This window comes from Schistocerca nitens, chromosome 8 (assembly GCF_023898315.1).
Source record: "Schistocerca nitens isolate TAMUIC-IGC-003100 chromosome 8, iqSchNite1.1, whole genome shotgun sequence".
Lineage (NCBI taxonomy): Eukaryota > Metazoa > Arthropoda > Insecta > Orthoptera > Acrididae > Schistocerca > Schistocerca nitens.
Genome location: NC_064621.1, coordinates 497,640,880 through 497,668,546, shown reverse-complemented (window position 1 = coordinate 497,668,546; position 27,667 = coordinate 497,640,880).

The following is a 27,667-nucleotide window of genomic DNA, read 5'->3' as shown; positions in this document are numbered from 1 at the left end:
CTGGTCAATGGTGGCCGAGCAACTGGCTCGTCACAGTACGCCAGTCACTGCTCTTGATGAACTGTGGTATCGTGTTGAAGCTGCATCGGCAGCTCTACCTGTACACGCCATCCAAGCTCTGATCGACGCAATGCCCAGGCGTATCAAGGCCGTTATTACGGCCACAGGTGGTTGTTCTGGGTACTGATTTCTCGGGATGTATGCACCCAAATTGCGTGAAAATGTAATCACATGTCAGTTCTAGTATAATATATTTGTCCAATGAATACCCGTTTATCATCTGCATTTCTACTTGGTTTAGCAATTTTAATGGCCAGTAGTGTATATTCGTTTGTTCAGTAAGTGGTTCCTGGGAACACAAGAGATCGTAGTGTCACTCAATCTTGAACGCCTCAGACATAACATAATCGGAGAGTCGGGTGTGCTGCTTCGAAATACAGCCCACCACACGGATACGCGCTCTCTCCTGGTTCTCATATCGCAAGGCTAAGCGCGTTACACTTTGCGGCCAATCAGCAGAGCGTGTGCCGCGTAGGAAGTGACATGCTTAGCACCAGCACCGTTAGCCGCAAAAATCCACGACCAGCCGCCAGCCGCCGTTTCGCGTGGAAGCCGCCTCGAGGCAAAGTTTCCCTTCGCCGCATCGATTACAATATATTAGCTTACCGCGGCACCGAGTTAATCACGCATTGTGGTCTCCGAGGCAAAAAGGAAGGGGCTCTAAGTAGGGAGCGAGGAGTCTGGGGCTGTTGACGGGCGGCCAATCTGTGAGTCAGACGAGCCGCATAAACACGGCCGCACAATGGACTCCGCGCCTCGAGGCCGGGCTAGCATTTTCTCGGTACGGCGGCTCCTAATGACAGAACCGGCGTCGAAATGTCGGGGCGTGGCGAGGCGAGGAGAGGAAAGACGCCGCAAGTCGCGTGCGTTGCTCGTGAGGCACGCTGCCGTACGCTGCTCTGCGCTTGTGCAGCGCTCCGAGATGTCTTTTTCCATCGTCACCTGCATACACTGATGATCCACAATACTGTGCTCATCTGCGCGTTGGCCACTTTCGCTACGCAATGTAGCAACGATTCTGTGTAGCATGGATTCGACAAGTCCTTCGCGCGTCATCGAAGTGCGTGGCATGTCATGTCTTCGGACACGCCACGCAATTCCCGTAAATTACGGGCCTGTTCCAGAATGATATTTTCACTCTGCAGCGGAGTGTGCGCCGATATGAAATTTCCTGGCAGATTAAAACTGTGTGCCGGACCGAGACTCAAACTCGAGACCTTTGCCATTCGCGGGCAAGTTCTTTAGCAACTGAGCTACCCAAGCACGACTCACGACCCCTCCTCACAGCCTTACTTCTGCCAGTACCTCGTCTCCTACCTTCCAAACTTCACAGATGCTCTTCTGCGAACCTGTCAGAACTAGCACTCCTGGAAGAAAGGATATTGTGGCAATATCCTTTCTTCCAGGAGTGCTAGTTCTGCAAGGTTCGCAGAAGAGTTTCTGAAAATTTGGAAGGTGGGAGACAAGGTACTGGCAGAATTAAGCTGTGAGGACGAGTCGTGAGTCGTGCTTGGGTAACTAAGTTGGCAGAGCACTTGCCCGCGAAAGGCAAAGGTCTCGAGTTCGAGTCCCGGTCCGGCACACAGTTTTAATCTGTCAGGGTGTTTCATACGAGCCTGTTGTTTGTGGACACAGAGCTGGCGCAGGGTAGCGTACTACATGTGTTCCATCGGGTTCAGATCAAGTGAACTTGTTAGCCTAAACATCAATGTGAATCCACTAACGCCCTCCTCAAACTACTGCAGCACAATTGTGACTTTCTCGCAGGCAGCGTTATCCTTCTGGTAAATGCCGTCACGGAAGACATCAAGCTTGAAGAGATCCCTGTGATCTACAGTAATGTTCACGTAGTCCACAATTGTGACGGTGCCTTTGATCAGTACCACAGGTCCTATGGAAGGCCAGGTGAATGTTCCCAAATCATAATGCTGCCTCCCGTTATCCTGTGTCCGTGGTGCTGTACAAGTTTCGGGCAGCAGCAGTTATTCAGTAGAACCTCATGGCCAACAATAAGCACTGAACGGTGTGCTCTGAAACACTTGTCTCTGCACCTGAACTGATAGACCCACTACAGATGGCTGACTTTCCTGCTTTAAAGAGGAACCAAGTCTCAGACCTCCTTGTTATGTGATGACGTGTAGAGTCCAAGATCTTTGTTGCCTACTCACTTTTTTTCTTAGCAGTTGTTTGCAAACACAACCAACCTTGAAACACCCTTACAAGCTTTTCAGACTGTTTATCAGCATTCTGTAAATATAGGATGATTCAGCTGCCCCTACCTGCAACGTCTTCAAATACCAAGTGCAAGATTTTCGTATTCTCTCATTCATTAAGCGCAAACTATCAGTCCTACAGAAAAAAATGAACAGACCTTTTTGTAGGAAATTCAGTGTAGCTGGGATTTGTTTTCATTAGAGCACGTAGTTTCCGGATTATTCAAGAAAAACGTACAAATGTGACCTTCAAAGCCGTTTTCTGGAATAACTCAAAAACAGTAGCCTCTAGCGAAAGTGTATCCCAGTAAAAAGTTTAACTACATTAAATTTCCTACAAAAAAGGTCCTGTTCATTTTTCCTGTAGGGCCAATAGTTTACATGTAGCGAACGACAGAATATGAAAACCTGATACATGGTTTTTGAAGGCATTACAGGTTGCACGAAACGTATCTGTAGGGCCAGCTGTATCATCCTGTATTTGCAGAATGATCAGAAACAGTTTGAAGGCTTGTAAGGGTGTTCCGAGGTCATTTCTACTGAGTGTTTGTTAAAAAAAAATTTGATACGTTATGCCGTTTCCAATTTAATTAGCACTGAGGTTAGCCAATAAAGCCGTTGTGTGAGCAAACCCACCCCCTCCTCACCAGAACAGACGGTGTCGCCAAACGCTTTCTACGTTTGGTTCCCTAAAACCGACCAGGAGAGCGATACAAAAATTGGACATGGGGCGGTAATAAGGATCGAACCAGAGCCAACGGCTCAGCACTCTCGTGGGCGATCATATATCCTATGAGAAGAACTGACACTAATTCCAGCTGGATGGCTGCTTGATACTGCGCGTGTAACTGCCTTCAACACTAATTAATCCAGAAATGGAGTAAAGCATCGAATTTTATTCTTAATTATTATTTCTTACTACAATCTATCCTGCAACACTCTTACAAGCTTCCAAGAATGTTTCTGAGCACCCTATATATATACACAGGGTGTTAGCGGTATAAGTGCAGATATTTTTGTTGGTGACTGAGGAAAGTGTACTCAACAAGATTACGTTAACTTTATTTGTGGACTAATCATTGTAGTTATTAGGAGTAGTATGTTTTTAGGTTGGTTAGTACATATGTGTCAGGAGCAAGCCGATAATTCTCATTCCATCCTGCGCAGCAGGTTAGGCGTCGAAGGGTGCACACGTGGACGCAAAACGGCTAGTCTGTAGCAACAGGTGTAGTCCACTTAGTGGTGCAGTTACGACTGTACATGAAACGCCAGGTAATAAAGTAAGTGATGTATTTGCAGGAGGGCTGTTAGACGCATCGAAAAAGCAACTAACGCTCTAAAGTGGGTACATATTTAAGTACCAACGAACAGAATATCTGTACTTATATCCGTACCACCCTATACTTTCGTTACGGTGTCACGTAGCCGCAGCAGCCCCAGGTGGAATTCACTCTCGCGCTGGGCAGTGGTCACAGTTTTGTGGCTCATCAGTGTACCTAATCCACAAGACACAGAAAATGGCATGATGGAGGGTGCTTCATACCAAAACTATTATCCATTTCATGAGTGATCGTTGGTGCGAGATTCTCTTAATATTCCAATGTATAACAATTAGCAACCTTTCTCTAATTGGTGGAAGTGTCTCCTTTCATTTGATATATGAATCCCCTATTTTGGTTGGAAAGCTGGCAACATACGTGCAAATCTTTACGTCGATGTGTGACTTTTTCCGAACCTTTTTTGAAACTGTCAGTTATGAGTGGCCACTGATACAGTTAGTATTTTCGAGACAACGGACAAAAAATTAAGCCCCGCAAAAGAGATCACGCTAAAGCCGAGTTACATCGTCTATAGCGTTTTCAGTGACCTCTGTACGGCGAAGAAGGGAGTCCGGAAGTTACTTCAGGTATTTCCTTTATTTATTTTATTTATTTATTGCCAAATTATAGACCTGTTACCTGATGTTTAAAACAGGTCGTACATCTTACAATTTTCGTTTTTCATCTTTTTACAGTTTTCTTCCTTTTGTTTTATCTACAACATTTACAAAGAATGATACTTCTCAAAATAAAAAGAATTTAAGGTTGAAATATAAATAAAATTTTGTTGTTTTTTAAGAATAATATAAAAAGAAGATAGGATAGATGAGAGATTTGTTAGTGCCATCACCGAGTGTGACTGACGGTGAATACCTCGGAATGGTTTCTTCGAGCCGTTGACCGCCAGTCACACACACATACACACACACACACTTCAGGTATGCCATATGCAGCTGAAGTTACTCACTGATGGTTAAATTAAAACAATCAAATTATCAGAAAGTAAATTGCTTCATTTCCAAATAGCGCTAGACGTTTTCCGTGGCATTAAGATAGAGCAATTTAGCGGGCTTGTGAAGGTTCGAGTGGGTATCTGAATGTTCGTCAAACCAGGAAAGCATTCCTGCAGCTCTATGAAAACGGCTGTGGTATTCTTGGAAAATGTTTCGTGGATCTAACGGTGATCCTCGGCAGGCATTCCTGCATTTAGTTGCAATCATCTGGCGCTGCAACTTTCCTGTAGAGACCTTAGCTACCTGAATAGTAAAACGAGTTGGCGGCAGTGATTCAGACACTAGCATAGCAGTCGAGAGGACCATACAACCATTCAGAGTTCGGGTCCTTGTGTTTTCCCCAAATCGCTGATGACAAATTCCATTTTAAAAACAATCAGACGATTTCTCGCTCAATCCGAGCTTGTGTTCCATATGTAATGACCTCGTCTCTGAGACGATAAACACTAATCTCCTTACTCTTTTTTTCTATTTTTTTTCTATTCTAGTTACGGAATATCACGCATCGCGACTTCTTTTGCAGTGATGGTTTTATCGAAGAATACATCGGTCTGAAACAGCTGCATACAGCTGTCATCAGCGCTCAAACCAGATATGTTTCCTTTCTTTATCGCTCTTCTGGATTTTCTCTTGACTGTCGCCAGCGCTCGTTGGCCCGGTTCCTTGCGAGGAAGTGTGCTTGTCAGAGCTCTTTGTGGCGTCTGACGCTCCCTGGATGCTGTCCTTGTCGCTTCCGGGAATAGCGCCAGCCATCCGGGACACGACTCCGTTCTCTGCTTCTGACAAGCCCTCTCGCTGCATCGTAACTTCAGATTCATTCGATTCAGATGTCTGCTTTATTTTCACCCCTCGTTTGTAAGGAACTCAGTAAACAAGTGCTACTGGTGGTGAAGTCACTGTGTCAACTGTTGATGCGAGCTAAAACATTTTCAGTAAAATATCACAATTTTGGGTCCACCACAAAAAATTCGTGATAAGATCGCAAATGACACGTCGCGATTCGTTACAGGCACTGATCTTCAGGTGAAATTTACAAAAATCTCAAAAAAAGTAAAACAGAAACAGTAAAACCATCGATTAAACAGTTTCTGTCTTATACTTGGTCGTTTTCGTATTCCGCTGGCACCGTTGAACCCATCCCGTTGTTTCCATCTGCATTTACAAGGGGACCGCGGATACGGCTACTCGTCATCACCGATTTCGTGTATATTTCTGGTACACGTAGGACTTGGTCAGAAAAGAAAGTGACGGAGGCCGGAGATCCAGATGGCCAAGCGTTTAGAAAAAAAATAGCATTTTTTGTGCAGGTTGCCGAGACATGAGCCTTCTGTGATCATGTCGGATTCAGGCAGCGCTTGGCGCCGCCGAAAAGTTCAGAACGGTAATCCGTTGGTCGTGGGGTCGATTCTCTCTGCAGAAACTTTTTTAATATTTTTGCATGTTTAGTTTTTACGTTAGTTACACTGCAAATAAACCAAATTAAGGGGAGATACCAGTTTGATGTACGGTTTTGGAACAGATATTCTTGATTTTTTCGATAAAATAACAAACAAATTACAAAACTTACTGTAGACTTTTATTGTGCACCCTTAAGATTGTGTTATGCACTTTTTTAGGTAAAAAACTTGCACCCAGAGGATACTACACGACACCAACGAAACGCCTTCGCGCACTGCGAGGGCGGTTGGTGGGAGCTCTGAATGCCCCAAGTTTCAACCTAGAACAAAATTCTGAAAACTACTTTCAACCTGATGATATTGTCAAACATAGTACGTAGGTATAGTTTAAAAAATAGTTTTTAACAAAACTGTGGTACTCTGAAATAAAACACAGTGTTTTTCAACAGAAAAGGTGTTATACGAACGTGCACCAAAAATCCTACGTACTATAGTAGAAAAAACGCCGACTTACAAGTTACAGAATGGTATAATCTAATTGCGTTTTATATTTCGTGAGTAATAGCTGCCGCGAACTTGAAAAATGTAGTTTTAAGAAACGAGCGTTTAAAGTTTTAACTTGTATTTACCTTGTGTTTTTTGATACTGAACTTGAAGAAACGTTTGATAATGCCAGCACCGAGTAGTAGGCCTTTTTTTCGCTGTGTTAAAACATTCTTATTTTGACGAAATTATATCGATTAACTGGCTGACGCTTACCAATCGAAGCGTTTTTTTGTATGATTTGAATTACTTTTAGAACCATTTCTGTCCGCATAAATACGTTTGTTTGCCATTTTCAAGCACTCACTTCTTACTTCGTATAAAAAAACAAGCGACATGACAAGATACGCATACGCGAGACAGGCACTTACTTTCGAACTGTTTACCATAAGCGAATTATGTTACGAAGAGAAATCTTATTCAGAATTGCATTGTAGTTGATACCTATTACCTCTGTTATACTATCTGAAAGTGAAAGGACCACTATTCCGTCGTTATCTATTCTACTATTACACCGGTTGCATTCGAGCGCTTGGAAGTGCCAGACCCCCATGCAGTAAATCGCGGTTTTAACTTATTTCGTCATTTATGGCACACTTTATATCAGTGACCCTCAAAAATAATAACATTTTAAGCCAGTAAAAAATTAGGCTAAAAAAATTTCTATCCTAGTCTACCACCTTAATGCTCAGTACATTGTGTTTGTCAATGTTTTCATAAAAGGCATGAAAAGGGAAGGCAAAGGAAAATTTGGTGGATGAGTACACGGCAAACCACAGGAATGATGTCATTACTTAATTAAAGTCTGGAAAACTTACAACAACCTTATGTAAAGCTTTTATAACTGACTTGATGAAGCCTTAAGTGCAGGAGAACAACTAATTTCTCGTGTTAATTCACTTGTGGCGATTCACAATCATACGAGAAGTTTTTTCAAGGTTAAGAGGGAGTGCCACCACGCAGTACTAAAGTGATTCCATCCTAAAAGCACTCACAAGTGCAACCCTGCGATGTCTGTTTTTATCGTCAGGTAAAGAACTTTGTCAGAAAGATTCAAAGTTACTGTCATCTGATGAAAAGAAAAAAACGAAATCACACCCCCTGGAAGACTGCATCAAAATATATTCCACTGCCAATATTTGGTGAAGCGATGCGTTACACATGGTTTCCTGCCACACCGCGCGGTGAGAGAGAACCTTTTATGACTGTAAACCAAGTTTGTACTTCTATAGAAACTTTAAAACCGCTGTGTAACGTGTGTTAGATGTTTTCAAGATTTATATCACCCAAGAACGTGTAAATCATCTTACATACCCTTCCACCGACCTCTGCCTGGAAACCATTCTAATATAAATAGCTCATACTTCGTCCGACCTGCGCGAAAAATACTATTTTTTCTGAAGGTTTGGGCATCTCAAGCTCCCATCTCTGTCACTTTCATTTCTGGCCAAATCCTGCATATACCACAAATGTAAACGAAAACGGTGATGACTTGTAGGCACAGCCCCTTGTAAGTGTTCTTCCACTGGCTGTCACAACCGCCTCGTATCGCACCCTGTGCCACGTGTTCACTGCGAAACATGAAACAAGGTCCTGACGCATTTGTGGCTCGAGACAGCAGTGCTATGGGCTCTTATTATGGCAGCAAAGCATAAACATGTCACCGACAGTCAGATTCATCTTCCACGATCGTTTGGTTTTGCAGGTGGTGGTTGGACTGCCACTTTATATAGTCACCTGTCTCTATTCAAAATGGCTCTGAGCACTATGGTACTTAACTTCTGAGGTCATCAGTCCCCTAGAAGTTAGAACTACTTAAACCTAACTAACCTAAGGACATCACACACATCCATGCCCGAGGCAGGATTCGAACCTGCGACCGTAGCGGTCGCGCGGTTCCAGACTGTAGCGCCTAGAACCGCTTGGCCACTCCGGCCGGCACCTTTCTCTACTCCTGGACTGCGCCTGTAGTTATTATATCATGGAAAAATTAACCCACTTTTCCACACGGTTCTTTGTAAGCTCATTAATATACAAATTATTTGCATTTATTGAACCATAACCTAAGTTTTCTTCTTATTATTATTTATATTATCTGTTATATGGCCTTCATTTGCCTACTATAGTTACACAAACGTTTATACAAGTTCTTGTTATTCAATAATACAACTCAGTTCAATAATAATTCAATAAGACAGTTCAATAACACAGTGATTGTACAAGAATTACTATCATTTATTACTAAAGGAACGGTGTTTCGCTCTTTTGTCTGCCCAATATGTGTTTGTTCTTTCAGATATTTTCTTTCTTTCTTCATCCGAAATCGCACTTTCTGTAGCCCTATTATTGATCTGGTTTTTAAACTAATATTCTAATGCCAGTTTTCCGTGTTATTTCTTGTAGTAATTTAACTTGTGTGGTTTCTTGAGCTTTGTAGCTTAGGAAAACAAGATGATCAGCAAATTCCCAGTAGTGTAAACTTGTATCATTTTTCGCACTTACAGTTCTTGTATTCTCTGGGTTATCTTTGTACAAGTCTCCCATTATGTACACCAGAGCACAGTTGAACAATAATGGTGGCAGTCGCATTTCCTTAAGCCTATCTTTGTGAGGAATGATTTAGAAATTTCTCCTCTAAACCTGACTTGTGGTTTGGTGTTGTTTACAGCAAGTTCTGTTGGTTTAATTAGTTTTTGATCGATTCCTGTATCCCTTAAAATATCAAAACTGAAGATCCATGGAGGCAGTCATATGCATTCTTTAAGTCTACAAACGTTATTGGCAGATGTTTCCTGTAGTATAGCACGATCAACGTGTAATTAGTGATTTGCACTGCATAGCTTTTCCATGGTCTGAAACGTCCCTAGTATTCCCCTACCTCCTCTTCTAGTTGTTCCTCGATTCATCCATATAGAATCTTGGATAAAAACTTGTATGTGCGGTCTAGCAGAGAGCTTCGTCTGTAGTTGTGTGGATTGCTCTAATCCCCATTCTTGTGTAGTGGGTGGATGACGGCCGTGGTCCAGCATTCGAGGAATTCTTCTGTTATCCAAATTTTTGTTAGATCCATGTGGAAGGAGGTCTTGACTGTATCACTTGAATATTTCCACATATCAACAAAAACCTGATATTCTGCACATGACTTGTAATGTTTTGTGCTTTGAGTGCTTTTTACGCTCCTTGGAAAGGACTGATGACCTTGCAGTTTAGCCCCTTTCACTCCAAAACAGCCAACAAATCTGCTTCTTGGAAAGTTGGAGGGCCTAATATGTTATCCGACAGCTGTGGCCGAGCGGTACTAGGCGCTTCAGTCCGGAACCGCGTGACTGCTACGGTCGCAGGTTCGAATCCTGCCTCGGGCATGGATGTGTGTGATGTCCTTAGGTTAGTTAGGTTTAAGTAGTTCTAAGTCTAGGGGACTGATGACCTCAGGTGTTAAGTCCCATAGTGCTTAGAGCCATTTGAACCATTTTTCGCATTCTGGAGGACAACTGTTCAACCGGGCGTCCGGCTTTAGGTTTTCCGTGATTTCGCTAAAATGCTTCCGGCAAATGTTGAGATGGCTACTTCGAAAGGGCACAGACGCTTTTCTACTCCATCCTTTCCTCACCCGAGATTGTGCTCTGTCTCTAATGAACTCGTTGTCGACGGGACGTTAAACACTAATCTCCTCCTCCTCCTCCTCCAGCAATCCAGGCAACGACTTCCAACAGGATAACGATCGAACACGTACCGCTGCTGTAATCCAACATGTTCTGCTGCGTGTCGATGTGTCGCTTTGGCCTGCTCGATCACCAAATCTGTCTCCAATCGAGCACACATGGACATCATCGGAGGACAAATCCAGCGTTATCCACAAACAGTAGTAAGCGTCCCTCTAATGACCGACCAAGTGCAGTAGACATGGAACTGCATCCCACAAACTGAAATCCGGCACCTGTGTTATGTAGACGTTTGGATCCTTGCATTCAACGTTCTGGCGGTTACACCGGTTTTTAATGTGCCAGCATTTCACATTGTCATTGCTTATCTCGCGCTTTCGGTAACCTGTGATCTCGCATAATCGCGTAAATACAGGGTGTTACAAAAAGGTACGGCCAAACTTTAAGGAAACATTCCTCACACACAAAGGAAGAAAATATGTTATGTGGACACGTGTCCGGAAACGCTTACTTTCCATGTTAGAGCTCATTTTATGACTTCTCTTCAAATCACATTAATCATGGAATGGAAACACAGAGCAACGGAACTTACCAGCGGGACTTCAAACACTTTGTTACAAGAAATGTTCAAAATGTCCTCCGTTAGCGAGGATACATGCATCCGCCCTCCGTCGCATGGAATCCCTGATGCGCTGATGCAGTCCTGGAGAATGGCGTATTGTATCACAGACGTCCACAATACGAGCACGAAGAGTCTCTACATTTGGTACCGGGGTTGCGTAGACAAGAGCTTTCAAATGCCCCCATAAATGAAAGTCAAGAGGGTTGAGGTCAGGAGAGCGTGGAGGCCATGGAATTGGTCCGCCTCTACCAATCCATCGGTCACCGAATCTGCTGTTGAGAAACGTACGAACACTTCGACTGAAATGTGCAGGAGCTCCATCGTGCATGAACCACATGTTGTGTCGTACTTGTAAAGGCACATGTTCTAGCAGCACAGGTAGAGTATCCCGTATGAAATCATGATAATGTGCTCCATTGAGCGTAGGTGGAAGAACATGGGGCCCAATCAAGACATCACCAACAATGCCTGCCCAAACGTTCACAGAAAATCTGTGTTGATGACGCGATTGCACAATTGCGTGCGGATTCTCGTCAGCCCACACATGTTGATTGTGAAAATTTACAATTTGATCACGTTGGAATGAAGCCTCATCCGTAAAGAGAACATTTGCACTGAAATGAGGAATGACACATTGTTGGATGAACCATTCGCAGAAGTGTACCCGTGGAGGCCAATCAGCTGCTGATAGTGCCTGCACACGCTGTACATGGTACGGAAACAACTGGTTCTCCCGTAGCACTCTCCATACAGTGACGTGGTCAACGTTACCTTGTACAGCAGCAGCTTCGCTGACGCTGACATTAGGGTTATCGTCAACTGCACGAAGAATTGCCTCGTGCATTGCAGGTGTCCTCGTCGTTCTAGGTCTTCCCCAGTCGCGAGTCGTAGACTGGAATGTTCCGTGCTCCCTAAGACGCCGATCAATTGCTTCGAACGTCTTCCTGTCGGGACACCTTCGTTCTGGAAATCTGTCTCGATACAAACGTACCGCGCCACGGCTATTTCCCCGTGCTAATCCATACATCAAATGGGCATCTGCCAACTCCGCATTTGTAAACATTGCACTGACTGCAAAACCATGTTCGTGATGAACACTAACCTGTTGATGCTACGTACTGATATGCTTGATGCTAGTACTGTAGAGCAATGAGTCGTATGTCAACACAAGCACCGAAGTCAACATTACCTTCCTTCAGTTGGGCCAACTGGCGGTGAATCGAGGAAGTACAGTACATACTGACGAAACTAAAGTGAGCTCTAACATGGAAATTAAGCGTTTCCGGACACATGTCCACATAACATCTTTTCTTTATTTGTATGTGAGGAATGTTTCCTGAAAGTTTGGCCGTACCTTTTTGTAACACCCTCTATTTTACCTAGACAAATATATTCCCGGAATTACATTACTCTACACTAATTATTTTTGGCGTTGCTATTTTTTCCGTCAGTGTGCTTTTTGTGTTTAAACTTTAACCGTAGTTGGTATCTATCTTTCTTCGTGGAATTTTTTATACTGTAAATAAATTGAATTTTGAGCTGTGTACCAATCAGAGACATCTGTCGAATTTGGGAACAAATATTTAGCTGTTTCTATTGAATTTCTGATCACATCTGGTAGGAAAATCCAGCACGACACTGACGTACGACTTTTGTGCGAATTTCACTTTACGGATGATGTCTTCCAGTAACATATGTCGAGCAGAGAAAAATTTTACTCGAATTTCCGTAGTCCATCGAGGCGTCCACTAAGTAGGCGACAGGTGTCAGTCTGCGAGACGACTGACAGCGGCGCTCAACCCGCTGGCTGCGGATAAATTCGTTATTCAACGGCGGCAGGCGGCAGTCGGCAGTCTGTGCTGCCACAATCCCGTTATCTGCTCGTGACACGGCTGCAGCGAGGCAGGCCTCGCGCCGATGCGATGGCCCAAATGCCGCCGCCCACGCTCCCTGTGCAGCGTAGTGTGTGTGTGTGAGAGAGAGAGAGAAAGAGAGAGAGAGAGAGAGAGAGAGAGAGAGAGAGAGACTGTACGCGAGCAGCTGTACGCCAGCGCGTTAAGCAGCCGTCGGACGAGAAATATTTCGACACCAAAACGTTGTTTCGGGCTGTGCTAGAGGCATCAGATTACTATCACGCTGTTCTCCAAGCGAACACTTAGCCTGCGATCCATACATATACACCGTACAAGCACATTAATGTACGAATCGACTATGTTTGACGTCAGCGTGCAATAACCACTCACAGACAGCAGGTGGCAGCACTAGCAGTGGAGGGTATACAACACGTGGGGGGGGGGGGGGGTGCCGGAAATAGGGGAAACGCTGTGGTAATGCGAAGAAGAGCAGTTTATTTTACGTCTAAAAGGGCCAAGGGCGGAAGCATTTCCGAAACGGCTGTTTGTATACTGCTCGCTTGCCGCCGTTATTAAAGTACACATCTACATGGTTACTCTGCAATTCACACTTGAGTGCCTGGCAGAGGGTTCATCGAACCATTTTCATATTACTTCTCTACCATTCCACTCTCGAATGGCGCGTGGGAAAAAGGAACAACTAAATATTTCCGTTCGAGCTATGATTTCTCTTATTTTATCTTGATGATCGTTTCTCCCTACGTAGATGGGTGTCAACAAAATATTTCCGCATTCGGAAGAGAACGTTGATGATTGAAATTTCGTATACAGATCTCGCCGCAAAGAAAACCGCCTTTGTTTCAGTGACTGCCACCTCAACTAGAGTATCATATCAGTGACTCTCTCACCCCTATTGCGCGACAACACGAAACGATCCGCCGTTCTTTGCACTCCTTCGATGTCCTCCGTCAATCCTACCTTGTAAGAATCCCACACCGCACAGCAATACTCCAGCAGAGGACGGACAAGTGTAATGTAGGCTGTCTCTTTAGTGGGTTTGTCGCATCTTCTAAGTGTTCTGCCAACAAAGCGCAGTCTTTGTTTCACCTTCCCCACAATATTATCTATGTAGTCTTTGCGATTTAAGTTGCTCGTAATTGTAATTCCTAGGAATTTAGTCGAATTGACAGCCCTTAGATTTTTGCGATTTATCGTATAGCAAAAATTTATCGGATTTCCTTTAGTACCCATGTGGATGACCTCTCACTTTTCTTTGTTTAGTGCCAATTGCCACTTTTCACACCATACAGAAATTCTCGCTAGATCATTTTGTAATTGAAATTCATCGTCTGATGATTTTACTAGACGGTGAATTACAGCGTCATCTGCAAACAGTCTAAGGGGGCTGCTCAGATTATCACCTACATCATTTATGTAAATCAGGAACTGCAGAGGGCCTATGACACTATTTTGCGAAACGCCAGATATCACTTCTGTTCTACTCGATGATTTACCGTCTATCACTACGAACTATGACCTCTCTAAGAGGGAATCACGAATCCAGTCACACAACTGAGACGATACTCCATATGCTGTCAATTTGATTAATAGTCGCTTGTGAGGAACGGTGTGAAAAGCTTTCCGGAAATCTAGGAATATGGAATCGATTTGCATGGCAAAATGGCGCTGTCCGAAACCGACGTTGAGGCAACTGTGGTTCGTCACGGGTCATTGATAACAGCAGTGAAGATGTGTACAGGCGAATAAACTCGCGACGATTGAGTAACTGACAGCCCAAATGAACCAAGGGTGGTCCTGGCGGAGGTTCGAGTCCTCCCTTGGGCATGGGTGCTGTGTTTGTCCTTAGGATAGTTTAAGTTAAGTAGTGTGTAAGCTTAGGGACTGATGACCTTAGCAGTTACGTCCCATAAGATTTCACACACTTTTTTTTTAACCAAGGGGCTACCAACAGTGCCTCCTCAATGACTGTCCAGCGAACATTGCTAGGTATGGGCTTCCGCAGCAGACGCCTGTTTCACGCACCAATGCATGGTGACGAGGGCTGTAATCTGCACGACAGTACCGCAACCGCACCTCCACTGAGTAACGAGTGGCCTTCTCAGATTGACAGATAGCCGTTGACGTGAGTGGCCCTGCAACAATCGCGGGATGGTCCAGGCCTGAGGAGGTAGTGTTACGGCCTGGGGAGTGCTTTCGTAGCATTCCCAAGGCACAGTGGATCAGCACAAGTTTGCATCTATCCTTGGGGACCATGTCCACCCCTGCACGTTTATCCTCGGCACGGTGGCATCTAGCAGCAGGACAATGCAACGTGTCACACAGCTCACAGCGTATTTGTGTCGTTTCAAGTGCACTAGAATGGGTTCACCGTACTTCCCTGGTTACTAAACTCACCGGATTCAAACGCAATCGAGAATCCGTGGCACTATCTCGATTGACCTTTTCGCTTTTCTTGATTCTTAATAAACCTAGCGCAGCTGGCCACCGCTCTTGATTTGGTATTGCTCCATATCCCAGTCGGTACCATCCAGAACCTCGTTGACTATCTTCCTACATGTCCGCACTGCGAAAGTACTTTATTCAAGCGTCTGACAGGCTGTCACGTTAACGTGACTGGACATTACCACTAATGCAACCATTGTATTAGAAAATATACAATTTCAACGTTAAAAATTTAAGAAGAAAAGTCGATTGCGATGTTTAGGATAGGAAGATGATGATGCGATATACGTTCTCTTTATTACAAGCAAGATCTTAAGAGGGCTCCTAGTGACTGTGGATGGAGGTTGAGACGAGGGAAGTGTTGGAGACGGTGTTACATCGAAAAGAATGTGGGGTGTCCATGTGGGAAGGACGTTATAGGTGGGGATGTGGGGTGTCAGCTGGTCAGGAAAACGATGGGTTGGGTAGGATATGTTTCAGGGATGAGCTCATTATCTGGGAGAAGATGGCTACTGAAATTACGTTAGTAAAACGAGTATTTGAAGATGAAAAGAAGAGCACAGTAATGGGCCAGTGTTCTGAAGATGAGAAAACAGTAGTCTGTTGGGGCTCAATTTGACGGGAGATGTAGGAGACGTGGAGATAATGTGAACGTTCGAGGAGGTGTGAAAACTTTATGAGCTGGTACAGAATGCGAATGTGAGAAGGTAGAGAGCGCACAAAATAAGTTCGCCTATGCTTGTACAGACGGCATGGTAGGGAAGGAAATAACGGCAGTGGTGGTGCTACGTAGCGTGCGGTGACCGCGCGGTACGTTAGGTTCTGTTCAGATGCTGAAGCATACTCGCAAGAAGAACGTCTAAGCACAACTAGCGAGCTGCAAACGACCGTATTAACATGTTATGTCAGTATGACAAATAATTTTACAAGTCAGTAGTTTCTGGCTGGAGTATGGTACAAGAAAATTAACGCATAAACAAGTGATGTGGGCACTTCTAACGGATGAAGTGCGCGGCACAGCAGGTGACAGCCAACTATGGAGGCCACACGTTCAGAACAAAGAGGTTTACTCGCCCAGTTCTGAGAACGAAAAAGAGTTTCTGCGCAAGTGTCCAACTATATTGCACGACCTCTAGCAAGATACAGAAAGTGAGGCTCTAGCAAGATACAGAAAGTGAGGCGGGACTCACGTCTGCCTGGGATTTGGAGTTAATGATAAAACCTAGACGGTAATCGAAGTTCATGCTACTTCGCCACAGGGTAAGGCAGATGAAGATTTTATATGTATGGATGATGTTCGCGGGATTTCATTCTCATACTCAACCGATTAGTAGTTGTGGTCTATTGTCTTTCTTTTTGATGATAAGTAAATGAGGGTTCCAATTTAGTTTTTAATCCATTGTTAATGGTAGATATTTTGTTGTTTTAGTTGGATGGACAGGATAGTTATGGACAGTCAGGTGAAGGTCCCCAGGGGGGAGGGGGGGGGGAGAATCTTCCGATGGTTTTTCTATGATTATTTTTAAACTTAATTTGATCCTCATCCTGAGTATGTGTCAGGTTGATGACTGATTACACAAGAAAGTGAAATTATGAAGACAGCATTGAAGCGATCGTTTGGATGAGTGGAGGGTGGGATGGGCTGGAAGGAAGGTTTCGTCACCAGCATACTGGAGAAGGTGCACAGGAGAGGGTGGTTTTGGGACGTCACTTGTGTAAGGAAGTAAAGGAAAGACGATAAAACGGATCCCTGCAGTTAGATGGAGAATTTGGAAGTGGGTGTTGTTGATTGTTACATGGGATAGACAGAAGGGATGCTTCTAGCTGGATGTAACTGGTTGGAAGTGCAGGCCATTGAAGTTTTAAATGGATACCAGAATGAATGTAGAGTTTCCGATATTCAGGGAGAGGAAGGGGGGAGACGGCTTTTTTTCTGTTGTTGGCGCAGGTCAAAGAGACGAGAAGTGAGTGACAGGAAATGGGAGGTGTTGTTCAGACTGCTTGTGGATGTGTTTACAGAGGATGGATGCAAGTGTCTCACTGAAGACTGACCCATGGCTCACGAATCGGTACGAAGGGATAACTGGGAGAAAAATAGCAGATGGAATATTTTTTGGGAGCTGGAGTGAGATTATAGGTTGGAGAAGTGAATTTATCAAGTATGTTTTGCGAGGGTTGGAATAATGGAATAGGATCTGGTTATTCTTATGATTGGGAGTGAATGAAGAAGTATAGTGCTGCTGACAAGGATGAGGTAGCATTTGGGTTAGATAAAGGTATGTAGGCGGGAGAATGTGAAATGAGTGTCGTTATGGGAGTATACTGATGTATTAAGGAACAGGCACCGAGCGAGGTGGCGCATTGGTTAGCACACTGGACTCGCATTCGGGAGGACAACGGTTCAATCCCGCGTCCGGCCATCGTGATTTAGGTTTTCCGTGATTTCCCTAAATCGCTGCAGGCAAATGCCGGGATGGTTCCTCTGAAAGGGCACGGCCGACTTCCTTCCCCGTCCTTCCCTAATCCGATGAGACCGATGACCTCGCTGTTTGGTCTCTTCCCCCAAACAACTCAATCCAATCCAAGGAACAGGCAGCTAATGTAATCGGTTTGAGGTTATGGAGTCACTCAAAAGAATGGATATTTCCGTGGACTGTGGTTGTGGTACAACTTTTACAGTAAGTGGCTGGCGTAAAAAACAGTTTAAGTGGGATGGCGTATCGACGGGACGGAAGGAGATGATTAATGCACATTTGGTGAGAGGAATGGTTCAAATGGCTCTGAGCACTATGGGACTCAACTGCTGAGGTCATTAGTCCCCTAGAACTTAGAACTAGTTAAACCTAACTAACCTAAGGACACCACAAACATCCATGCCCGAGGCAGGATTCGAACCTGCGACCGTAGCGGTCTTGCGGTTCCAGACTGCAGCGCCTTTAACCGCACGGCCACTTCGGCCGGCTGGTGAGAGGAAGCTTGGCCTTGTATTTATAGGAGTAGGGTGGGTGCGAGAGGTCGCAGGTGCTACAAGGGGCGGGGACTGTAGATTTGGACATTGCTTCAATAGAGGACTGGATTTGCAGTGTGGGCAAGTAGGAGAATTTTTGCAGTCTTTGGTGAAGTGGTTGTTGTATGTTGGGCATTTGGGGCAGCTATATGATTGGGCTCGGTATCTGGAGGTTCGCCTCACAGACTTCGCAACTTCGTCGGCTCCAAGAACAACCGAGTACTTCCTCGTCAGCACGCCGGGATAAATACGAACAACTTCCGCTAAATCTCTGTAGCTGTCCAGCGAAACAAAACGTAGCTTGTCGCCGCCAGCCGCTGACGATCGTGTAAGCTGAGGCGAGCGCCGCGAGAGTTGGCGCGAGCGAGAAAGCAGCCGGCGGCTCCCAAAGAAACCTTGCGGTCTGGCCAGACGTCGCATCGAGCCGCAGGCGTCGGCCCGTGACGGCCCCGAGGGGATCCGTCCCGTCGCTTCCGCAACAGCGACGGCGCAAAACGCCGAACACTCCGACTGCTCCCAGAGCTGCCTCACTCCGGCTCCTGCCTCCTCTGCTGTCTCCACGTAAGACGTCTGTCTCTGTTGATTTCCTCCCCACCTCTCAGACAGAGTTACTGTATACTGCCTGACAAAAGCAGTGATCCACCCGGAAGGGGAGGAAGAAATGAAATGAAACTTCACTGGGTGAGATGGTCTTTGATGTTCGGAGATTACAAAATGCAGCCAGATTTACAAGTGATCTGGCAGTATAAGTCAATTTACCAATATGTCATAGCAACCCCTTTGGCCTGGATTTGGTTGGGACGGACCTCATAAATCCGTCGTATCCTCTCCTGAGGGAAGCTGGCCCGCAACTGCTGTAAATCTCTGTTGAGCCATGGTGGGTACGAAACAGTGGCTGGTCAAATATTTACCAGGCAAAATCGCCAAAAAACCGTATGTTTGGCGATTTTCCTTGGTAAACTGTTGTAACTGATCATCGATAGCCTGGATACTGCCACTGAAACAGAGTTGGTGCCCAAGCTGGTCCCACACGTGTTCTGTCGGGGACAGATCTAGAGATCTTGCTGGCCACGAGACTACCACATCACCGCGACAGTTCATACAGACAGTTAACCAAGAGCGCACTTTTTTTGAAATTCAAGACAACCGATTCCGCCGGCCGGAGTGGCCGAGCGGTTCTAGGCGCTTCAGTCTGGAACCGTGCGACCGCTACGGTCGCAGGTTCGAATCCTGCCTCGGGTATGGATGTGTGTGATGTCCTTAGGTTAGTTAGGTTTAGATAGTTCTAGGTTCTAGGGGCTGATGACCTCAGCTGTTAAGTCCCATAGTGCTCAGAGCCATTTTGAACAACCGGTTTCAGCTGTCTTAGCTGTTGTAAGTAGGCTGTTTAGGTTTTAATGTCGGTAACGACACGTAGTGCTCTGTATGAAAATCGCTGACTGCGCTGTGTGCAGTCTGTGGCTGGCTGGACTCATTGTTCGAATATTCGCCAGTGTAGCGTTGGGCAGTTGGATGTGAACAGCGCGTAGCGTTGGGCTGTCAGAGGTGAGCTGTGAGCAGTGGTCGATGTGGGGAGAGAGATGCCAGATTTTTGAGAGGTTACTGCGAGCGGACGATCTGGACGTGTGTCCGCCAGAAAAAGGAAATTTGTAAGACTGGTTATCATGAACTGATATATATATATATATATATATATATATCAGTTCATGATAACCAGTCTTACAAAATATATGTTGTTGTTGTGGTCTTCAGTTCTGAGACTGGTTTGATGCAGCTCTCCATGCTACTCTATCCTGTGCAAGCTTCTTCATCTCCCAGTACCTACTGCAACCTACTTCCTTCTGCATCTGCTTAGTGTATTCATCTCTTGGTCTCCCTCTACGATTTTTACCCTCCACGCTGCCCTCCAATGCTAAATTTGTGATCCCTTGATGCCTACCAACCGATCCCTTCTTCTAGTCAAGTTGTGCCACAAACTTCTCTTCTCCCCAATCCTATTCAATACCTCCTCATTAGTTACGTGATCTACCCACCTTATCTTCAGCATTCTTCTGTAGCACCACATTTCGAAAGCTTCTATTCGCTTCTTGTCCAAACTGGTTATCGTCCATGTTTCACTTCCATACATGGCTACACTCCATACAAATACTTTCAGAAACGACTTCCTGACATTTAAATCTATACTCGATGTTAACAAATTTCTCTTCTTCAGAAACGATTTCCTTGCCATTGCCAGTCTACATTTTATATCCTCTCTACTTCGACCATCATCAGTTATTTTGCTCCCTAAATAGCAAAACTCCTTTACTACTTTAAGTGTCTCATTTCCTAATCTAATCCCCTCAGCATCAACCGATTTAATTTGACTACATTCCATTATCCTCGTTTTGCTTTTGTTGATGTTCATCTTATACCCTCCTTTGAAGACACTGTCCATTCCGTTCAACTGCTCTTCCAAGTCCTTTGCTGTCTCTGACAGAATTACAATGTCATCGGCTAACCTCAAAGTTTTTACTTCTTCTCCATGAATTTTAATACCTACTCCGAATTTTTCTTTTGTTTCCTTTACTGCTTGCTCAATATACAGATTGAATAACATCGGGGAGAGACTACAACGCTGTCTCACTCCTTTCCCAACCACTGCTTCCCTTTCATGCCCCTTGACTCTTATAACTGCCATCTGCTTTCTGTGCAAATTGTAAATAGCCTTTCGCTCCCTGTATTTTACCCCTGCCACCTTCAGAATTTGAAAGAGAGTATTCCAGTTAACGTTGTCAAAAGCTTTCTCTAAGACTACAAATGCTAGAAACGTAGGTTTGCCTTTTCTTAACCTTTCTTCTAAGATAAGTCGTAAGGTTTGTATTGCCTCACGTGTTCCAACATTTCTACGGAATCCAAACTGATCTTCCCCGAGGTCCGCTTCTACCAGTTTTTCCATTCGTCTGTAAGGAATTCGCGTTAGTATTTTGCAGCTGTGACTTATTAAACTGATAGTTCGGTAATTTTCTCATCTGTCAACACCTGCTTTCTTTGGGATTGGAATTATTATATTCTTCTTGAAGTCTGTGGGTATTTCGCCTGTCTCATACATCTTGCTCACCAGATGGTAGAGTTTTGTCATGACTTGCTCTCCCAATGCCATCAGTAGTTCTAATGGAATGTTTTCTACTCCCGGGGCCTTGTTTCGACTCAGGTCTTTCAGTGCTCTGTCAGACTCGTCACCCAGTATCTTATCTCCCATTTCATCTTCATCTACATCCTCTTCCATTTCCATAATATTGTCCTCAAGTACATCGCCCTTGTATAAACCCTCTATATACTCCTTCCACCTTTCTGCTTTCCCTTCTTTGCTTAGAACTGGGTTGCCATCTGAGCTCTTGATATTCATGCAAGTGGTTCTCTTCTCTCCAAAGGTCTCTTTAATTTTCCTGTAGGCAGTATCTATCTTACCCCTAGTGAGACAAGCCTCTACATCCTTACATTTGTCCTTTAGCCATCCCTGCTTAGCCATTTTGCACTTCCTGTCGATCTCATTTTTGAGACGTTTGTATTCCTTTTTGCCTGCTTCATTTACTGCATTTTCATAATTTCTCCTTTCATCAATTAAATTCAATATTTCTTCTGTTACCCAAGGATTTCTATTAGCCCTCATCTTTTTACCTACTTGATCCTCTGCTGCCTTCACTATTCCATCCCTCAAAGCTACCCATTCTTCTTCTACTGTATTTGCCGGCCGCGGTGGTCTCGCGGTTCTAGGCGCGCAGTCCGGAACCGTGCGACTGCTACGGTCGCAGGTTCGAATCCTGCCTCGGGCATGGATGTGTGTGATGTCCTTAGGTTAGTTAGGTTTAATTAGTTCTAAGTTCTAGGGGACTTATAACCACAGCAGTTGAGTCCCATAGTGCTCAGAGCCATTTGAACCATCTACTGTATTTCTTTCCCCCATTCCTGTCAATTGTTCCCTTATGCTCTCCCTGAAACTCTCTACAACCTCTGGTTCTTTCAGTTTATCCAGGTCCCATCTCCTTAAATTCCCACCTTTTTGCAGTTTCTTCAGTTTCAACCTGCAGTTCATAACCAATAGATTGTGGTCAGAATCCACATCTGCCCCTGGAAATGTCTTACAGTTTAAAACCTGGTTCCTAAATCTCTGTCTTACCATTATATAATCTATCTGATACCTTTTAGTATCTCCAGGATTCTTCCAGTTATACAACCTTCTTTTATGATTCTTGAACCAAGTGTTAGCTATGATTAAGTTATGCTCTGTGCAAAATTCTACAAGGCGGCTTCCTCTTTCATTTCTTCCCCCCAATCCATATTCACCTACTATGTTTCCTTCTCTCCCTTTTCCTACTGACGAATTCCAGTCACCCATGACTATTAAATTTTCGTCTCCCTTCACTACCTGAATAATTTCTTTTATCTCGTCATACATTTCATCAATTTCTTCATCATCTGCAGAGCTAGTTGGCATATAAACTTGTACTACTGTAGTAGGCATGGGCTTTGTGTCTATCTTGGCCACAATAATGCGTTCATTATGCTGTTTGTAGTAGCTAACCCGCACTCCTATTTTTTTATTCATTATTAAACCTACTCCTGCATTACCCCTATTTGATTTTGTATTTATAACCCTGTAATCACCTGACCAGAAGTCTTGTTCCTCCTGCCACCGAACTTCACTAATTCCCACTATATCTAACTTTAACTTATCCATTTCCCTTTTTAAATTTTCTAACCTACCTGCTCGATTAAGGGATCTGACATTCCACGCTCCGATCCGTAGAATGCCAGTTTTTTTTTTTTCTCCTGATAACGACGTCTTCTTGAGTAGTCCCCGCCCGGAGATCCGAATGGGGGACTATTTTACCTCCGGAATATTTTACCCAAGAGGACGCCATCATCATTTGATCATACAGTAAAGCTCCATGTCCTGGGGAAAAATTACGGCTGTAGTTTCCCCTTGCTTTCAGCTGTTCGCAGTACCAGCACAGCAAGACCGTTTTGGTTAATGTTACAAGGCCAGATCAGTCAATCATCCAGACTGTTGCCCCTGCAACTACTGTAAAGGCTGCTGCCCCTCTTCAGGAACCACATGTTTGTCTGGCTTCTCAACAGATACCCCTCCGTTGTGGTTGCACCTACGGTACGGCCATCTGTATCGCTGAGGCACGCAAGCCTCCCCACCAACGGCAAGGTCCATGGTTCATTCCCTATCTCAGCTGCTGCTAGTCTCAAACCATTGGTGCGGGGAGTCCATTACACGTTCTCGGATGGCAGGCGCAAAAGCGAAGAGACTTCTGTCTCCGTGGTGCACCATACGGCGTTCGTCTCTTGTGGTGGTCAGACGTGGCCAAACGGAACCATGGCGACAAGTGTGCCTGCCTTGAAGTTCCCATGGAGTGCAATATTGGGCCTCTGTCACATAAGAATGCTCACAAATCTGGATATTTCACGATACGACCAGCCGGCCAAATAGACGCCCACAGTAAGGCCACTTTCAAACTCTGTCAGGTGCTGATAACGCTGTCTCATACCGTTACGCGGCACTACCATATCCTTCACAGTGTTTACTCAGCAGCTGTTGTATGCCCTACCAGACATGATATCAACACTAAACACGAACAGCGCTAATGCCTTCTGGTGGCCGTTCTACCTGTCACAGAGAATTACAACTGTAATCGTTTATGAATCAGCCGATGTTGTATACATGCACGTAGCTACGTTGTCATCCGACAGTTTCTTCTTGGTGCTTCACTGTTTTTGTCAGACAGTGTATTAAGTAGAGAAGGGTTTCAGCTTAGTTTTTGGTCGAATGTTAGTCCTAGATATTTGAGAGTTTTAAGTAGGTGGACTGGACGGTTATGGACTGTCAGGTAAAGATTTCTGACATGGAATGCTCGGATGGTTTTTCCTGTAATTATTGCCTGGGTTTTTGCACAATCGATGGAAACCTACCACTGGTTACACCAGAAAAGAAGTTCGCCCCCGGTAGCTGGTGGTTAGTGCGACAGAATGTCAATTTTAAGGGCCCGGGTTCCATTCCCGGCTCGGTCGGAGATATTTTTCCGCTCAGGGACTGGGTGTTGTGTCGTCCTAATCATCATCATTTCATCCCCATCGACGCGCAAGTCGCCGAAGTGGCGTCAAATCGGAAGACTTGCACCCGGCGAACGGTCTACCCGACGGGAGGCCCTAGTCACACGACACCAAAAGGAAAGGAGGTTATCGATATGGAAGTGAAGGGATCGTTGATATGAATGAAGCGCAGGACGGACTGCAAGGGAGGCGGTGTCATTAAAGTTAATATGTTTGCAGGGTGTCTGACCCAAAGTTTCATTTACGCAGGTCATCTTATATGGCAATGTGTGGCCAAAATAGCGTTGTCGTCAACTTTGCTCCATTGTGGCTGGAATAAATGTCTATTTCTCCCTATGGCCCGGCAGTATCGGTGACGGAGTAGGCTGTCGCATTGGCTGCCTCGGTGTGTGGCCGATGGGTTGCCGCTGTTGTCCACCATTATCGGAGAATACTTCGTATAGGCGGACCATATCTGCCTTTGTCCTTATCCATAATGCTTCCCTCACACTCTCACCCTTGCTTACTCTGTCTCGCCGACAGCTTTGCAGTACCAGTTCACGTAATCCACACAGTTGAACAATATTTTATAGGCAGTCTATTAAATTTCTTCTTAGTGTCAACATGCCTCTTACAACTACGCACGTGGTTGTTAAATTTTGTGTGTATTCGACGAAGCTTGTTTGGGTCATTGTTGTGACTGCACCATTTTCAAATATACTAATCGATATGATTAGCAGACTGTTTGTGATCAGGTCTGAAGACGGCCATTACCGACCAAAATTAATGACCTGAATTGTAAAATATTTTTGGATACGTAGCTGCAATAAAAATGCATAAATTTACCAGAGGAAATAATCCAGCAAAGACTACAAATTATTTTCCCCAAACTTTATCTGTAGACCGGTTTCGGCAAATTCGTTTTTCATCCTCAGTGCTGAACAAAGAAAGGAAAGTTATTTCACCAGTAATTAAACGAAAAAACCGACGTTTAAAATAAACATACCAAACAGATGTCATATCAGGCTAGATCCTAAAATAAGTTTTAGTGGCATATCATTGCACACAGGTTATACGACATACTGGAGTATCGACGACTAATGTGGAACAGAAGATTCTTTTTTCGGTTTGCTCTTACCCTGGTTTTTTTTATAATTTGACATGCGTCTTACAATCTGAATGTAATAAATTCAAAACCGTGTAGGATGTGATTGTATATCGTGATGTGCCACTGGAAATTATTCTAGGATTCATCACGTTTGTTGCCGCGTTCATGGAAAGCAAGTTGCCAGTTGTTCTTGATTTCGATCTTCGTGTACATTACTTTCAACATCCCATAACCCTTGTCGTAGACGTATTTATGAAAGTCATAGCTCTCGCACTGTACTGGTAAATCACAACAATATACGGACGCGAACGTTTGATTGTTGTTTTAGATTGTATCGGTGAGAAGTGCGCTTCAGGGGTACCTTAAAATTTTGTATGAATCATTAGTAGCCAAAAACCAAAGGCCAAATGCCAGTGTGTGAAAGTTGAGTTGACTTTTTTAAACTTGCGTTGTAACCGCTATGAAGTCTTTCATATCAGCCTTAGTCGTACCAAGTTGCTTTTACCATATATTCAAAATCGTGTGCATAGATTCTAGTGAAAATCTGGAAAAGGTTCATGAGTTTACGTTTGGTAAGCAGTTCAGCGTTATTCTTTGAAGAACGCAAAATCAGGAGAGCCAGTGCTACTTCCACCAGTTAGCTTTCGCCCATTTCGGGGCAGTACTGTGGTTCTGCTCTGGAAATTTACTGCCGCAAACATGGCGGGCAACTGCAGTTGGCAGCGTTACCGAACATGTGTCTGCAATTCGTGTGGCCTGCCACATTGCCAGGCCATGTGGTCAGCAATATGAAATCTCTATAGCCCATGTGAACGCACCCTAAGAGACAGATCGAGGCAGGTGGCGCAGTGGAGAGACACTTGACTCTTACTCGGGAGGAATTCATTCAAATCTTCATCTGGCTATACGGGCTTCGTTTTTCGGCTCAAGACTTTCCTAATCGAAGCTTGCCTTCAGTCTATAATCAAATAATCGCTTCCTCCCTTCAACAGGTTGGCCGGCTGAAACTGGCCCAACGCCGTATTTACCAAATTCGTTCAGATATTTGCACTATCGCGATGATCATCTGCACGTAAAATGGTGTTTCATAAAGAATACTGTGATTTTGAACAAGCTCTACAGAAAAACTTTATAATATAATGAAGCGATTTAAAAGTCAAATTGAAGAGAAAAGAAAACGTTTTTTATATGTTAATGAGTTTCGATGTCAACTCCATTTGTTGCTCTACAGAAACCAAAACGATACTCGATTAGACGCCATATGTTTTGTAGCATCTCAGGAGTTATAGTCGTCATGGCTGTCGAAATTCTCTCCAGCAGATGCCTCGAATTCTGAAGTTTATCTGCGTGGGTAATGTTGTTTATTATACTCACAAAAAGGAAATCCAGATGGGAAAGATCAGAACTTCTGGCAGACCAGCGAATAGGCTCATCCCTTTCTGTCCAATCATTTCGAAATCTACATCTTAGTGAGTGGCACGATACTGAAGAATGTTGTCTTTGGTATGTTTAACTGAATGTCGAGCAAGAGATTTTTCGTACTTTGATAGAAAATTGCCGGAATTTTTCAACTTTGTTTTCACTTGTTCTCGGCCGGTAAACAAGTCTCAGTTGGCTCTGAGCACTATGGGACTTAACAGCTATGGTCATCAGTCCCCTAGAACTTAGAACTACTTAAACCTAACTAACCTAAGGACATCACACAACACCCAGCCATCACGAGGCAGAGAAAATCGCTGACCCCGCCGGGAATCGAACCCGGGAACCCGGGCGTGGGAAGCGAGAACGCTACCGCACGACCACGAGATGCGGGCAAAGTCTCAGTTACTTTACTTTATCTTCAGTTGAACAGTTTTTCAGTAGCGTTTGTTCAAAATCCAGGGTTCTTTTTGGAACATCCTGTACGAAAATCAAGTTACTTGCTACATTACCTGTTCACCTTGCCAGAACTAATTACTTTTCACGTATTCCAGTTAAACAAGTATCCTGCCCCGTTCTTTTTTCATGGTAACAGTCGTGATAACTCAGGAGAATCTGTTATTATCAATAGGGTTCCATAGGTATAGAATTTATTAATTCATTGATTTCCTTTCATACGTGATAAAACTTTCGGCGAATTTCGCAACAATGGAAAAAAGAACTCATGCAACCGAAATGACACCACTGACATCATCAAGATGTCTCTGAGACAAGATTTGTTAAAAACTGGTCTGGTTTGTGTTATTATTATCACGAGGCAAATTTTAAATGGTTTATTTGTTTTGTTATCATGAGTGTGAGCCAGATCGCGGGATTAGGTTTTCCAGTTCAGGCTTTAGAATAAGCA